General features: G+C 40.1%; 1 protein-coding gene across 9 annotated transcripts in view; it reads right to left on the bottom strand.

The window, feature by feature from the left end:
- SGCD (sarcoglycan delta) overlaps window positions 1-16,710 on the bottom strand; it is a 495,352-nt gene that overhangs the window by 271,549 nt on the left and 207,093 nt on the right. For 5 of the 9 annotated variants that reach the window (XM_075210130.1, XM_075210133.1, XM_075210131.1 and 2 more), the window contains one exon: window positions 7,948-8,015. The exons of 3 other annotated variants lie outside the window; for them this stretch is intronic. The gene's annotated coding sequence lies outside the window, so the exon portion shown is untranslated. Of the gene's footprint in view, window positions 1-7,947; window positions 8,016-15,849; window positions 15,872-16,710 lie in introns of those variants that run through there. One more of the 9 variants, XM_075210135.1, reaches the window with a different exon arrangement.

Below are 16,710 nucleotides of genomic sequence, written 5' to 3'. Positions count from 1 at the left end.
GCATCACACAGACCACAAAGAAATAGTCTGCGTCAGAGCTGGTACTTACATCTCAAGAAAGGCATTTCTGCTTATCAATTCAAATAAATATTTGTGGCTGGCTGGAGTCGGAATTAAGCCTCTTAGTACTGTCACTGCACAGCACTATTAAAATGACCTAGTTTGTTGACTCATCCTAAGACATTTAAATCTGCAAACTAGAGATTGGTGTCTGCTGAACGGCACGTGCAACTTTCAACACTCTAGCGCAGGGATGCACGCGGCCCTCCGAGCCTCCACCTGCGGCCCCCAGCTCCTCATTGCTTTATTGTCAGATTTGTTTGTAAGACTTGTTTACAATGCCTCCTGCTGTTATGTTATTACAGACAGTATTTCTTTATTTGATTTAATGTGTTGTTTTAACATACTACTGAGATTAGGGGTAATGTGTGGCCCTTCTGAATGCAGCCCTCTGAAGTGTTCTTAATAGGATGGGATATTGGTGGTTGTAGTTGGGAAACAACTGGAAAACCACACATTCATCATCATCATTATCGTCATTTATTTATATAGCGCCACTAATTACGAAGCGCAGTACAGAGAAGTCACTCACATCAGTCCCTGCCCCATTGGGGCTTACAATCTAAATTCCTTAACATACACATACAAAGACACACACAGACTAGGGTCAATTTGTTAGTAGCCAATTAACCTACCAGTATGTTTTTGGAGTGTGGGAGGAAACCGGAGCACCCGGAGGAAACCCACGCAAACACGGGGAGAACATACAAACTCATCACAGATAGGGCCATGTTCGGGAATTGAATTCATGACCCAAGTGCTGTAAGGCAGAAGTGCTAACCACTTAGTCATCGTGCTGCCCCTACATTAAGGGTTATTTATGACCATACGTATGATACTCACGGCAAAGACATTACTTTTATTATTAACTTGCACTGGATCAATCAAAACAAATTGTTGAAAGGCTGCTATTGGTTACTACCTTTTGGGCTTATGACGTTCCCACCACCTCAATTGTTCTGGGAACCCCAAGTGTAAGTTTACCATTGTTCTGGGAGACCAAAACAGATGGAATAACCCAAAAATGGGTTATGGATCCAACTTGAGCTCTCCACCCACTCGCTGCACTGTTCTGCACTAAACCAAGACTGTTCAACGGATCATCCAAAGCTGTTTTGTGCCCTCCAGCCTCCCTGAAAGCTTTGTGCTTACACAATACTACTCTTAGATATTTTCTATAGCAGTGCTGTTCAGGTATTTTATGAAGTGGGCCACATATATGTTAAAATGACCTGGTCCTAGGCCAAGTACTATTAAAAAAAATTATGTCATAAAGGCTTATATATGGAGGCTTTCTGGGATATTAGGGGGCCATGAAAACACCTTGGAGGGCTGACTTTGGACTTGGGGTCACCAGTTCAATCAAAATTAGTTAGCTAATGGGGTTTTCTACACCTTAACAACAGCCTAACACATAACTTCCATTGTTGCAGACAATGTAATATCAATGGTGGGCTAATATTTGTTGCTCTCTCCTTCCTTGACCACTGTGTGCTGAGGTGTAATACGATATACAGAACTAAAGGTTCTCTGCCGCTATATAATGCTCTGTGAAATCACAAAGAAATTTACAGGATCCCCACAATAGATTATAGAGTGAAACTCAGGGAGCACTAATTACACCACTGACTACATCTCAACCAGGCTTGGCCGTTGAAGTTACTAAGGAACCCACTGTTTGCACATAAACTCTTATAAGTGGATCCTATGGCACATCTCTAACAAGTACAAAGGTGAGTAAAAACATTCTCCAAGATTCTCAACATTATTTATTATTAAGCATTGAGAGTAGGGTTTCCGAACTCCGGTCCTCAGTTGAGTAGCACTGAATATAAAATGCCACATGCTACATGTATATTTCATGTCAACTATGTGGTTCCCTATAGCTATAGCTTATGTTAGGCCCTTCATAGCCCTTTTCAATGTTGTTCCCAGTTCGTTCTTGCTGCACAGTGACCAAACTAGCAGACATCGAAAGGGTTAAGGCAACATCCTCCTTCAGTTAAAAATATATTTCCCAACCCTGACCAAGGTGGAGAGGTCCTATCAGCTTAATTTATTCCGTCTCAACTATATAAAGACATTGGGAATTGGAATTTTCAGTATTATTATTATTGACTACCTTCATTAATCACTTGAAAGGACCTTGACACAGTTTCAAGCGGTGAAAGTCTTCAAGTCGTATGCGATACTTTTTCTAAATTGTACTTTGGCTTTTCTCATATAAGTCTGATTCAGATCATCAGAAAAAGTTAAATTGTTATCTGTATTTTGTACGAACATGGGGTTGATTTAGAGTGAGGTGAATCTTTTGCCCAGATGCAGAATATCCAGGTGAGTAAACCACGTGGCACGGCAAGGGATGCCCATGTAAATACTGCATGCACTTGCATTTGGCACACACATATATGCAGAGCGGAGCTGAACGGGACATACCGCCCAACATTCCGACCATCTGGATAAAGGTTCTGAAAGATGGGACGGGGAAACTTGTATATTAGAAGGAATAATCCAGCTCTACTGTAAATTATTATCAATATTAAGGTACCTTGGATTTCTGTGACCTGCTTGGTGCTCAGTTCATTGGTTTGTGACTGCATAGATCTTAGAGGTTATTAGTGCTCCATTACTGATCTACAGAAAGGGGCCATGGATGAGGAGTCAGTATTTTATACACTACCATGTATGATAAGGATATTTGCAATCTACAAGGGAGTATATTTGTGGCAGTTTTATTTTCAGGATTTACTCCACTAATAACATTTATAGATTGGTTATTATGAGCATTGGGGGATTCTCATTGATTTTACTTGCAAGATACTATATGTTTTTTCTTTTGACTATGATTACTTTACAGGATTGTATTGTTTTGTTGCTTACTTTAGATGTTGAGGATCTCTACACCTCTATACATAGTTTGGCTCCATCCTATGCTAACAATTTTATGGATACTTATTAAGAGACATTTATTTATACTAATTCATCATGTAAAAGATATTCATTATCGTGTTATCTTTATGTAGACATAGCTATATTTATAATTTGGTTGGGACTCTATTCATCATCATCATTTATTCATAAGGTGCCATAAAACACTGCGTCGTCGAACAGTCAGAGTTACAAATCATACATAATACAATCGCACATAAAAAGAGAACGAAGGAGGTGCAGACGTGAGACAAAGGGTACAGAGGGGCCATGATCGTGAGAGCTTACAGTCTAGATTTGATCCTGATGGTGGTTTTTCAAGCACTGAAGGAGGCGTCCCCTTTGTTGGAGACCACAGTCACGATTAAAGGCAATTTTACTGTTAAGCAGCACTTACACACTAAGGACCTTATTTAGAGTTAAAAGCAAATCCCGCTGAAGGATACACATTTGTACCTGGAGGAACCATGTTATGATGCAATCAGGGCCGGATTAAGGGAATGGAGGCCCCCGGGCTAAGGGTACTGTGAGGCCCTACTGGCTAAGGGTACTGTGAGGTCCCCCCCAATATATATGATACAGCATAATATAATAGCTCTGCCCTGCATAATATAATAGCTCTGCTCTGCCCCCCCCCCCCCGAGCGCTTACCTACTATTCCTTGGCTGCAGGCGTTCTTCGGTCGCTCCCTGTAGTGCTTCCGCGGTGCGCAGTAAACTCCTTACTGGGGAGATCTTGTGAGAGTGACACTGAGACTCACAGGTCTCCTCAATAAGGAGCTTACTGCACACCGCGGAAGCACTACAGTGACAGCAGGCAGCTAACAGGATAACACACAAAACGCTGCATGTACTTGCATGTAGTACATACATACTTGGCAGATTTATTTTTACATTTAAATTTGGTTTTACAAAAGGTACAAAATTGCACCATTCAAATGGATTCAGCTTTTACTTAAACATAAGTTGTACATACATTTTTACATATTTTTATAAATAATATTATGGTGGCTTTCATTTCAGATGTGATTTTAGCTTGCTTATTTGAAGAAGCTTAGGGAGAAACCTATCCACCATATGGATCATGTGACTTTACCCTTTATATTTCTTTATACTAGTCACATGATTATAGGCCTGTTGTACTAGGTGCATCATACAATCTGATTGGCCACATTCACCACGAGTATATTTTATTCTTTTAGTCTGGAGTTTTGTAGAGTTGAAGTGGCGCATTCTGATTGGCTCTGTGATGGAGACATGCCTTATATGTTTAACTATTTAAAAGTTCATTGTGTCTGCACCATTATTTTTCCAGATAAAAGCTAAAGTGGATATATCACAACCGTCTATACAGGTGACTTTGGAAATAATACATCTAATGTTAAGTGAGCAATATAAAGGAATTAAAATATTTTGTTGACAAATGTTAAAGTCAAACTCTTCACTGTCCCACTACTTGTGGGCCCAAATCCACATTGGCTTTTTCCAATCATTTCTCCTGTATACAGATGTGGACACTTTGTTATATATATATATATATATATATATATTATTATTAATATTTATTTATAAGGAGAGGTCAAGGAGGATGAGAAGGTGAGAAGGGAGAAGTGGCCCCTGGCTTTAGCAGAGAGGAGGTCATAAATATATATCTATCTATCTATGTATCTATGTATCTATGTATCTATCTATCTATATATATATATATATATATATATATATATATATATATATATATATATATATATATACACAAGTTAACCCGTGCATGATACTCATGCATTCTAGTCAAATCAAGCTACTTAAGGTCTTAAAAAGGTTCTTGTCATGCATTTGGGCCTAGCCCAGGCCTCCTCAGGGGAAGAGCGTTACTTCCCGACGCAAGCAGCCTTTTTAATGTGTGTTCATGAGGTAAAATTACCTCACGAAAATGAGTTTGACCCCTCAACTAGTAAATTTAGCCTTTACTACCCCTCCCACGGGGGGAAGGGGGGATGATGGAAGTTAACTGACTTGACTATTCTAATTTTTTTGTCAAATAATGTCAGTATACCAAATTTCAGGTCAATTGGATGAGCCCTTTCTGAGAAAATAGTTTTTTCCACACACACACACACACACACACATACAAACTAACGCACGCCTCTACACATGTGTGTTCATGAGGTAAAATTACCTCACGAAAAAGAGTTTGAGCCCTACCAAATTTCAGCCCTTTTTGAATTTTTTTCCCCACACACACTAAGAATTTAGTAGGTCAGTGTATAACTCTGCCCAGCAGGTGGCGCTGCGTTTTCCACACACACACAGACAGACAGACGCCACTAAGCATTTATATATTAGATATATATTTATATAAAAAGATTTCCTACTTAGTGGCAAGAGGTTGAGAAAGAAATTTGCTCGGATACATTTTCAGGCTCAGCTGGTTGGATTTACACTGCTAAGGCAGCAATGAAGACAATTGTAGCATAGGTGGAGCATTTATTCAATTTCAGAGTGAGTGGAAGCTGTAGGTGAGAACTATCTAATATGAGCTTATCTCCTTTGTCTGACCGGGAGTCATCACGCTGTGACAGAGAGAGAAAATGGCAGAGACAGATTTAGGAGTCCAGCTTAAAGAAAAAATGTATATATCTAAATAAGCAAAGCAGTGTCCTTGAAAAAACAATCTTGGTTGGGGTGCTCCAAATATTTAACAGACACAACCTTATATAAATGTTTGTTTAAAAAAACATCAGCCAATAAGGTAATGTAACCTTATATACTGTTATTTAGCTTTTTCTATCTGTGTATAGTACTCCTCTCTGTGGTTGGGTGTACAGATGCTCCGCTTCGTCATTTCACTTATGAAGCAGAGGTGCAGACAGGTGGTATGAACTGCGGCAATGACTGATCATCATTGCATAAATGGAGAGTGCATAAAGGCTACAGATCAATATATATAGAGGTCAGGAGGCAAGTGATGGAGGGAGTGTGACCCCATCCCCTGCAATGCAATGCCATGGTTCAAGGCATCGTGTAGGGGGTGGTGGGGCCTTATGATGCAAATTGCATCGTTAAGCTCCACCTGGGAGTTTCTGCACTCTCCGAAATTCAGGGGGCCTCTTGGGTATTATGGGACAATAGGAAAGTATGTCTGCGCTAACACCCCCCCCACCACCACCACACACACACACACACACACACAACCCCAACTAGCATAACTGTGTGGATTTCATGTTGGGGAACTGCAACACCCCCATTCTTTTGAGCTCCTTCATGCCAGTGTTGCAAAGGTTTATTGACCCGATGACTAATGCAGTTTACACATATAAACCAACATCTGAGATCCTGGACTTGTCACAAAGGGGACTCAGTTTTGCTCCCAGAAGTATGCGGCTCCCCCTTAGAGGTATGCGGCTCTCCCTTAGAGGTAAGCGGCTCCCTCTTAAAGGTATGAGGCTCCCTCTTAGAGGCATGCGGCTCCCCATTAGAGGTATGCGGCTCCCCCTTAGAGGTATGCGGCTCTCCCTTAGAGGTATGCGGCTCCCCATTAGAGGTATGCGGCTCCCCCTTAGAGGTATGCGGCTCCCTCTTAGAGGTTTGCGGCTCCCTCTTTGCCACCTCCCCATCCCTCTAAACACCCAGTCACTGCCAAGCACACTAATAGCAGGTGACAGCGGCACCTATACAGACCTATGGTGAAGGGAAAATACCTCCCAACTTACCCACATTGGGGCAGAACTACAGGTAGGACAGCTGCACAGAACCCTAAAATCAGGACCTTCCCACAGAAATTGGGATAGTTGGGATGTCTTGTTTCAATACAAACAGTGTGGTGTCAGTGTCTAACACCGGAGCTGATTATACAGAACAGTGGTCTAGGCAGTAGTGGGACTGGGTGGTGCAAAGTATCTGTGCCTGTCTGTGTAGTGGGAGGAGCCTCAAAAATGGTTGACCCCACCCCCTCGGTGGCTATGGAAGGGGCCCCAGGAAGCTGCTGTACCAGGGCCTGAAATTTCTCTCTGTGGCCTTGGGGAGAGGGGAGTTGCCTGGAATTGCACTTTATTATGTACAGTTTATTTTAATACCCATTTTCAATTCTGTGTAAAACTTCATAAATGTTTACACATCTCTGCAATATAACACAAGGTGTATTAGGCAGGGATGGGTTTTCAATACACAAATATAATATGTAACATATGCCAATAACCAAAGTGCATAAAATAACACAAGACATAACAAGTACATAATAAGTTCTGGTCAATGTAGCAATCAGCATTGGAGCTACCCATATGCTTATTCACAAAAAAAACCTCTATACAGGGGTGGACCCACAGCAAAATTTGGATAGGTGCCCAGTGATGCCATTCTCACCTTCCAGACCCCCTGCTCTGCTTTCAGTAGCGCAGAGCAGAGGGCCTCTCCTGAGTAAGCGCTCACCTCAGGGCCCCTGTACCCCTATGCTTACGCCCCTGCTACTTGTGTGGAGTGACAAAACCACTGTGCCAAAGTTGTACTTCGACTTGATTCAAGATTAGTGATAATGGCTCCTGTCCAAGCCTCATTTCCACTATCCAACAAGAACAACTCTAGGAACAGCATGACAAATCGACAGAACGCTGACATTTGCTCGGAGCTCACACTGGTATCACTTTGTGCTCTGAAAAAAACAGGAACACTGTATTGATCTCTCCTTTGTGCTCTGCGGACGTTACAACAATGCGTTGATTAGCGATGCTACGCTATGAAATTGTAATGTTACAATGGTTGCAGGTTCCCTTGATTCATACATATATATTTCACAACAGACACATAGGAACTTAGGGACGGATTTATCAAAATGTATCCAAATGCTGCTGCTGCTGCAAAAATAAATGACATATTGCTACAATTTAACCAAACAAACCACTGAGGCAGCGGAGCAATCCTAAGCTGCCGCCGCTGTACTGTGCCAGAGCGGTAAAAGTTAACTTACCGTTTTGCCGGGCCTGTCCCTCCGAGTGTGTGCATGCGTGTGCTGGCAGATCTGGGGTTTTACTTCCACTTGTAAAAAAAAAAATAAAAAAAAAATTATGTTTAAAAATAGATCAATCTATTTAAAAAAAATAAATCATTTTAAACAATGCATTAACAATGCTTTATTCAAAGACTAAGGCGTCGTTTTAATCATTTTGCTATCTCCATCATGAGAACAAGTACAGCTGGAATACTTATGGCAGGGTTATTGGAAGAAGTATCCTTTTGTGTGTTTTGAACAAGCCCATTCGCTGGTATAAATGCAATAGAGCTTTTCACCCTTACATAAATATGAACTATAGCCAGTTATTTTCTTATTCACCTCCCAAGCCACAGTTCATAATATGACGGTCAGTAAATTATTGTTAAAGATACATATTCATTTCAAGTTATACCATACTTTCCAACTCTCCCTGAATGTCAGGGAGACTCCCTGAAATAGGGGTGATCTCCCTCACTCCCTGAAGAGTCTGGCATTCTCCCTGATGCTGAGCCAGTACTAGACGTAGTTGGCTTCGCCATCTGTGGCATGATGACACAGTTCAGAAATTGTGTTCTAAGTCCATGTATTGAGGCCTATGGAGGTGGCCATTTTCATGGAGACCAAGATTTAATCAAAAACTGACAGGTAAGATAACATGACTTCAGTAATGGAGACAGAAATGTAAAAGACACTTCAGTCTCTAGAGATTCATTAGCTGCTTTTCTTTGACGCATAGTTGCCTACTCTCCCGGAATGTCTACGAGACCTCACGGGAGAGCAGGGCAACCTCCCGTGTGGCTTTATGATGCAAATATCTTGTCATCTTAGACATGATATAATTGGCCAGAATTGTGACAGTCGTTTAGGGGGTGGGGCCAAAATGATGCGATTCATCAAGCCCCGCCACCTCACGCCCACCTCCCCCGGGATCTCCCTAAAGCCAACAAGGAAAAGTTGGCAAGTATGATTTATACTCCTTAATTTGTTCTTTGGGGTTTTGATGCAAAGTTTGTGGGATATTTATAAACTGAAGGGAAACAGAAAACAACCAATAAGTCGATGTTGGTAAATAGATACATTGGAAAATCCAGCAAATTATCGTTGGTTATGAAACTATAACACTCTAGTGCAAACCTGCACAATGGTGTTTTATTTTTAAACACTATTATTTCTCAGCTTACAGGGGACAGAGTACTTGGTCATTTATTGGAAGAAACAATAACATTTAATAACAAGTGCAAAAAACAAAAAAAAAAAGTACACATCATTTTTTTCACACTGTATTTTTATAGATGGGTTTCTCCTAAACACAAACTAATTATAAAACAATTAAATACACCTTTATGCAGTCACTTTATATATATGTCCCTAAATCAGTGTATTGTATGTCTAGCTTACTGCCACCACCACTTCTTATGACTAATGAGGCGTAGGTCACCCCCAATCTGACAATGAATTACTTATGAATCAAAAGGGATAGAACACGAGTTTGTTAAATAAGGTGCACTAAATGTCCCAGTATAAATAGTGTATATATAACATATGCAATAAAAATTTACTTTTTTGATTATAATATTAAAGAAACCAGCAAAATGTATAAAATAATAGACTTAATAAAACTAATTATGTATTAAAATTGCTGGGTGCACTTGCAACTTTCTTCTGTCTTAGCAGGCTGGGGGTATAAGGCTTAATATAGGTTTAGTTAAAGGTCAGCATATAAATTAATAAGTTACAAAAGTATTCAAATATATCTAATTATTAATTATTATATAGATCATAGCTGGTTGGTTATATTATAGAGATCAACTGTATGTATTGGCTATGAGAGCCACAAATTTGAATACTTTTGTAACTTATTAATTTATATGCTGACCTTTAACTAAACCTATATTAAGCCTTATACCCCCAGCCTGCTAAGACAGAAGAAAGCTGCACGTGCACCCAGCAATTTTAATACATAATTAGTTTTATTAAGTCTGATATCATTTTATACATTTTGTAGGTTTCTTTTCTACTGGGACATTTAGTGCACCTTATTTAACAAACTCCTGTTCTATCCCTTTTGATTCATATCATATTTGTGTTTGAGGTTGCACCCTAGATAGAGAAAAATATCGAGGAATTCCCCCGATGATAAAAAATATAGTCTAGGTTTATGTTCTACAGCTGGTGCGATAGAATAACCTTTCTTTTCTCTATGTAAATGAATTACTTATATAAAGCACACGTTTAGTAAAATAAATCCAGTCTGCAACACGATACTGAACATCATTACTTGTGAGCAAGACAAACTCATTAGCATAGGTCCAAAGCCAGAGTTCTAAGCCAGAATGAATTAAATATTTGTTCAGAGATAATATAGTCACAGTGCTGGTACAACAATATTATACAATGGCATAGAGTAAGTACAAATAAAATAAAATGGTATTACCAGGGAACATACTAGTAGGCATACTGGAAGTTTGGAGAATCTGGTATCTCACAGCAAGTTTTTGAAATAAGAATTTGAAAAACTCCTTGTCTGAGTAAAAAAAACTTTTATTCGAGTGGAGCTGAAGACCAGCCGGCAGATGGCGTGTGGTTACATATTAGTTTTATGGCACTCGGACCTATTTATGAAAAGGAGACAAGCCTATATGTGGCGAAAACGGCCAAGGGTCACAGAGAAGATTTGCAGGTCTTGCCGGGGAAAGCTTCTCCTTGCAAGGCATAGGGAAGCCTTTGTAACAATGTTTTCAGAAATACAAGTACTATGACGATCATTGTTGAAAAAACAAAAAAATAGTTGATTATTACAATAAAGTATTTTTTCGATTATTAATGGTACTAACACATTTTTTGTTCATTTTTTTAAATACTTTATTTATTTATTTTTTATTAGTGGAACTGAAAGCTCAAGTCTAAGAATTTAGTTCCTCAGTGTATGCAGATACCGGGTCACACATGCGGATATTCACACCAGGCCAGTATCGCTCATCTGACCTGGCTATATTGTATTAATAAATTGTGGTGATAATTGATTTTCTATCATTGAGATAAGTGGCAATAGAAAATCAGCCTTATGGCAGCATAATGCTATATTCTATGACAGCGCAGTGGCTCAGTGGTTAGCACATCTGTCTCACAGCACTGGGATCATGAGTTCAATTTCCATGGCCTTATCTGTGTGGAGTTTGTATGTTCTCCCCGTGTTTGCGTGGGTTTCCTCCAGGTGCTCTGGTTTTCTCCCACACTACAAAAACATACTGGTAGGTTAAATGGCTGCTATTAAATTGATCTTAGTCTCTCTCAGTGTGTTTATGTTAGTGAATTTAGACTGTAAGCTCCAATGGTGCAGAGCCTGATGTGAGTGGGATCTCTGTACAATGCTACGGATTTAGTGGCGCTATATATATAGCTGATGATAATATAGGCCCTATCTTCAAGTGGTTCCGCTTCTACAAACCCCAGTGATCCACACTCTCTCATGGGTTGTTCAAGTACACAACTTAAGTGTGTCAGAAACCTGATTTGGAGAAACATGACAATAACAAAACCAACACCATATGTACATTACACCAAGTCTGTACTGATCATAGCTTGGGAGAGTTTTAGCATTTCTCTTACAGATCGTGTCTGCTCCTCTCATTATAAGATGCACCTGGAACTTTTTTGAAGTACAAAAATCTACTGCTATTACTCTTAGGCTTCTCCGACTGGGATACATTATTTTAATGGCTACATGTAAAAACTTGAATTCGAGAACATTTTAGCTTGTAAGGGATTTTACAGTTGTTACATAAAGTGATAACAATGACATGCAAATATGTGTTTAAAGGTGCCCATATACGCTACAGTAACATATCTGGCAACTGGATTTCTATTGCATCTTGTATGGCCTGAAAATGACCCCGCTCCTGATAAACGAGGAAGGGGATCAATATTAACTGGCATGGCGGGTCCGGTTAGAAGATGACAGCCAATAGTTTGTCATCCAATCACACTAACAGGTTACAATGGAGCTAGAAATTATCTGGCTGATCGGCCCACCAGGCTGGATGAATGTGCCCTCGTTGAGCAATAATCCATTTGTTAGGCCCTTGAGGTTGAACAGCAGGATTTGCCAATGTGTGGACAACTTGAGTGAATTGTATAGTATTAGTAAGTAGGGCTTAGAGGCCTATATATTAACAAACTGTGATAATGATGATTTCCTGAAACTTTGTTATTGTATTACAGCTCCATGCCAGCATTACCAAGTTAGCAATACTCAGCTGCCTTGGCGATACAGGCCTGGAGCTTTAAAGGGTTAACTTACCTCTTGGCCCAGCCCGTCTGTGCCAATAATCTTCTACAAGAGCCCGCAATGCAAAGCATTTTGAAGCCATCGTGGCCCATAGCCATCGACTCTTGCCACTGACTGGGGTACCCCTTGATCTAGTGCAGGCGAAAACACCCGTTGACAAACATACCCCCTTACTTTAGAGCAAATAAACATGTCCAATTTCCATGTAACAATTTCCTCCCTATATTGGCACAAGATTAAATTAATAACAGCAGAATCTTCTACATTTGGATTAAGAGATTTCTCTAGTCTAATTATGTATAACCTGATTACTATATTGGACAGCCTGGGGGAAATTTAGGTAGGGTTAAGGTGTCATAAAACTAAAAAAAGACAACACCGACCGGGCATAGGAAGGTGGAGATACCCTGTTAAACTAACCAAAGGGACTTAAGAGTAAGGCTGGGTACACACTACAAGTTTGTCACCCGATTATCGGGTCAATCACACAATAAATGACCGTTCAGCCCAATATCGCATTAGTGTGTACACTCCAACCATGAACAACTGTCGTTCCAAAGCTTATCGTATTGTTTGATGTGATTTTATAAACAGACTAAAAAGCTTGTTTAATGATGGAACAATGTTGTTCCAATCCTGCAGTGTGTATGCACTCATGACCAGATCTCCATAGATTTTACAGAGCGACAATCTTTTTAGTCGATGGTTATGACAGATGAAGATCACAGATCTGAGGGGAAAATCATGTAAAATGTGTATAGTGTATTCACATGTATCGGAACGCTGATTGGGACTTTCAGTTGTAGGTAAAATCATTAATGAGATCGCATCAGGAGAAAATTTCTGTAGTGTGTACCCAGCTATAACAACACAAACTCAACTAATATGGTCTGAAAGGTTCAAAGGAAAACTGTTTCCTGGTGGTTGAAAATAGCATTCCAACTTCCACACATCTGAGGATTCTGTCATGTACAAAAACACTTCCATAAGTATTGCTAAATACAAAACCATAAAAGAGATCCCTATTGTAGCTATAAATGTTTTTTTATTTAATAAAAAGCAGAATATATCTCACAATACCAAGAACACTTAAAAAGCCTCACGAGTGAATTACGGACAATGGATAAAGAGGGAAAGACTCAGATTAAAGAGAAAATTGCATTTTGTAGGAGTAATATAAAACACATATCAAATACTTGCTTCAGATTACTGTATTAGCCCCGTACAGGAAAATTTCGCTTCAAATAAATATTGGATTAGCAGAACCTGGGATGTATTAAATTAGAAGGTAATAGTTAATGTAAGATATGGCATTAGTGGGGGATAGATAAAATGAACATGAGAAAATACATTAGCAGAGAACTGGCAGTCAGTGTAATAGATTATATTTGCATAATATCCATGCTGATATTGAACTTACATTGGATATACTCTGCTTCACTGCTTGTATAAGACTTTTAATTAGCAAAGGATAAACACAGTGTACGTTGGCATGACGGGCAGCCTATGTGGGTTCTGAATAATGCAGGGGCAGACACATTTATTCTGTTGCATCCAATTCCAGATAAACGATAAAGAAATATACTCAGCATCTGCCTTCTATTAAGGCTGACCGCAGGTTGGGAAAAGAGAGGGAGGGATCTCAGACATGCACAGTGTTAATGACTAATTGTAGATAGTGGTGTGTTGTCCTTAGAACGCTGGAGATTGTGACAATGTCACAGCGCGGAGATACAATAACAGTTCTGGGAGTTGGAGCAGTGCAGAGTTATTAGCATCTCTTGAGCAGGACTAAGTGCATGCTTTCGGGGAGTAGGTACAACTCTGGATTATTAAGGACATAGGGGGCAGAAACCAAGGGCGCAGGGATTCAACGAGGACTAGAAATCTCCTATTACAATTCAGAGATGCAAATACGACCTTGACGGGAATTAAAATGTGCTTGGTATATTGCAATGAACTTTGGGAGGTTCTTGTATGAGGCTTGCTGTGTATAATAAAGCATGAGGACCGAGGACCCATGGCTTCAACACCACCAGGGGCCAACGGTAAAGGGAAAACACATAATTTTCATACCATACAGTCAATACAAATATGATAGATATGCATTCTGATTGTAGTGTACAAGCTACATTATAAAACCAATATAGTGTTTGGATGATAGAGTAAGACCTCTCTAATACAACAGAAACAACTCCTTGTTTATGCATGATAAAAATATCTAGCTTATAAATGCAAAGGCATAATAGGTGCCCCAGGAATGAAGAAAGCACCAATCAGTGTCGGCAGGCAATCGCAAACAGCCAATCACAAGCGGTCCACTAGTGCCAGAGAGTATAATGATGATGATGATGATCTGCTACTTGCACTTGCCCTGCAAATAATAGGGCTTTGTTCGCCATATATGCGGGTTTTTCCAGGCATGCATCCGTTCACAATTGCGCCCGCACATCTTTACTGTACTCAGCCTACGTTATAACTCCCCTGTCCCGCCTCTTATTTGCATATTTATGGGCATATTTAACAAATAATGATAGTGCACTATCGTGCACTTACCATTAAAAAAATGTCCCTCTGTGTCGCTCGCATATTTAAGAAGGGTGCATCGCAGCAGATATCGTGGATATCTGCTGCTTTGCACTCCTTTTCGTTTTTGGGAGCAGTCACCATTCTACAGAATGGTGACTGCTCCCGGCCGCAATCTGACAAGTTCTGAAAAAAATGTAACTTGTCATGTTAATGTACTTGTCATTATCATAATTGAAGGATTTCAGTGCTGTCAGCTCTGCTCCGAAGAGCAGAGCTGGACAGCGCATGTGTGGAGGGATCACATGATCCCTCCCTGTCACTCACCGCTCGCTCTCTGCAACTTTACTTGCCGAGACAGAGCGGAGATCTTTGTGCGCATGTGCAGTTCGAAGACACCGAAGATGACCAAGAGGAGATCCGGAGACAGCGCGTTCCGAAGAGAGGGGGTAAGTGTGATATTTTCCGTTTTTTCATAAATGTGAGAAATAGTTCAATCCTTATCAATGCGATAAGGAATGAAAACTATTTTTCACTTTATGAAAAGATTGATAAATGTGCCCCTTAAACAATAAAAAAGTTTTGTCTACGAATAAGTGAAGTTTTCATTTACGAAGCGGCTTGTCTGTTGTGAACAGAATGTTTATGATTTGCATTGAACCATTTTCCCCTATATACTTCATGATGTTTCAATTTTTGCAGATTGTGTTCTAATTTGGTACACTGCAATGTTAATACAGATAGCAATTTTACAAATACATATGCACGCATTCAAACAAACATAGGGTGATAGGAAAGCAGATGGGAGAAGTGAAGCGCAGTCCTAGCAGAATTGCATATTAGAGAGAGCATGCATGCGATACCATATGGAGACATTTCAGGTAGTACATTATATTAGGGGCTGTCATTTCTTTGACTTCACAGTCAATGATGTTTCCTATTTGCATAAAAGAAATATGTCTCATCAGCATAAAGGGCAGAAGCATCAACAGAGCTCATCTCACAAGTGTGATGAAGCAGTAACAAGAACTGTCCCAATATCAGCAAACTTCATTCTCTCTTACATGATTCATATCATCTTCTCTTCCAAGGACAACTGTCTGGTTCATGTGGATTAGCTGGGCATCTGGCTGTGTTTGCAAACCGACGGTCCCGCTATTCGTGATATCATAGCTGTTATTCCCTACTCACAGCACTTCCTGCAATATGTTTTTATGATATTATGGTGCCTTGTAAGGAAAATCATTTCGCTGCAAGTCAATGTTTCTGCATTCTGCTTGTTTAAGCAGCTGATTGTTCTGAAGCTCTGTGTATGATTGCTTCTGCCTTGGCTCATCTTGTGTCATACTTCCTAGTCTTTAGGTGGGAAGTATGTCAGAACATTTTTCCTGACCTCACCATGGTGAGTGACTATTTTAGGGCATAGGTGTGGGTCTGGGGGCAGCCTAGTGCATCAAAAGGGCTGGGCACCAGGGCCGTCTTTCCCATTAGGCACAATGGGCAGGTGCCCGGGGGCCCTGCAGCTCAGGGAGGCCCGTCGGAGGCAGCACAAAAAAAAAACCTGAAAAAAAAAAGAAGAAAATACTTACCTTGCGGTCAGCTGGCGATCCGGCTCCCTCAATGTATTTCATGAGTTAAAAAACTTTCTTCTTATTGTTTGATCATTAATGCCGTTATTATTAACAGGTGGCATTAATTATATACTTTTTTTTTCCTGTGCGTTGGTGAATTTATGTTCTACATAGGTAATGGATGTATGGATGTGTACCTGCACCCGAATTAAACAGCGCACGTATCTTGAGATCCATGCCTTGGTAAATTCGGGATTGCGCAGAGGCAAAATACGTGGGTTTAATACCAAACGCAGGTTGCGCTCACTATGAATCAGGCCTCTAGGCATTGAGCGATGGAAAATCTTATCTGTT

This window comes from Mixophyes fleayi, chromosome 4, assembly GCF_038048845.1.
Source record: "Mixophyes fleayi isolate aMixFle1 chromosome 4, aMixFle1.hap1, whole genome shotgun sequence".
In the NCBI taxonomy this organism is placed as follows: domain Eukaryota; kingdom Metazoa; phylum Chordata; class Amphibia; order Anura; family Limnodynastidae; genus Mixophyes; species Mixophyes fleayi.
The sequence above is the reverse complement of the archived record's forward strand: the minus strand, read 5'-3'. Positions and strand labels throughout refer to the sequence as shown.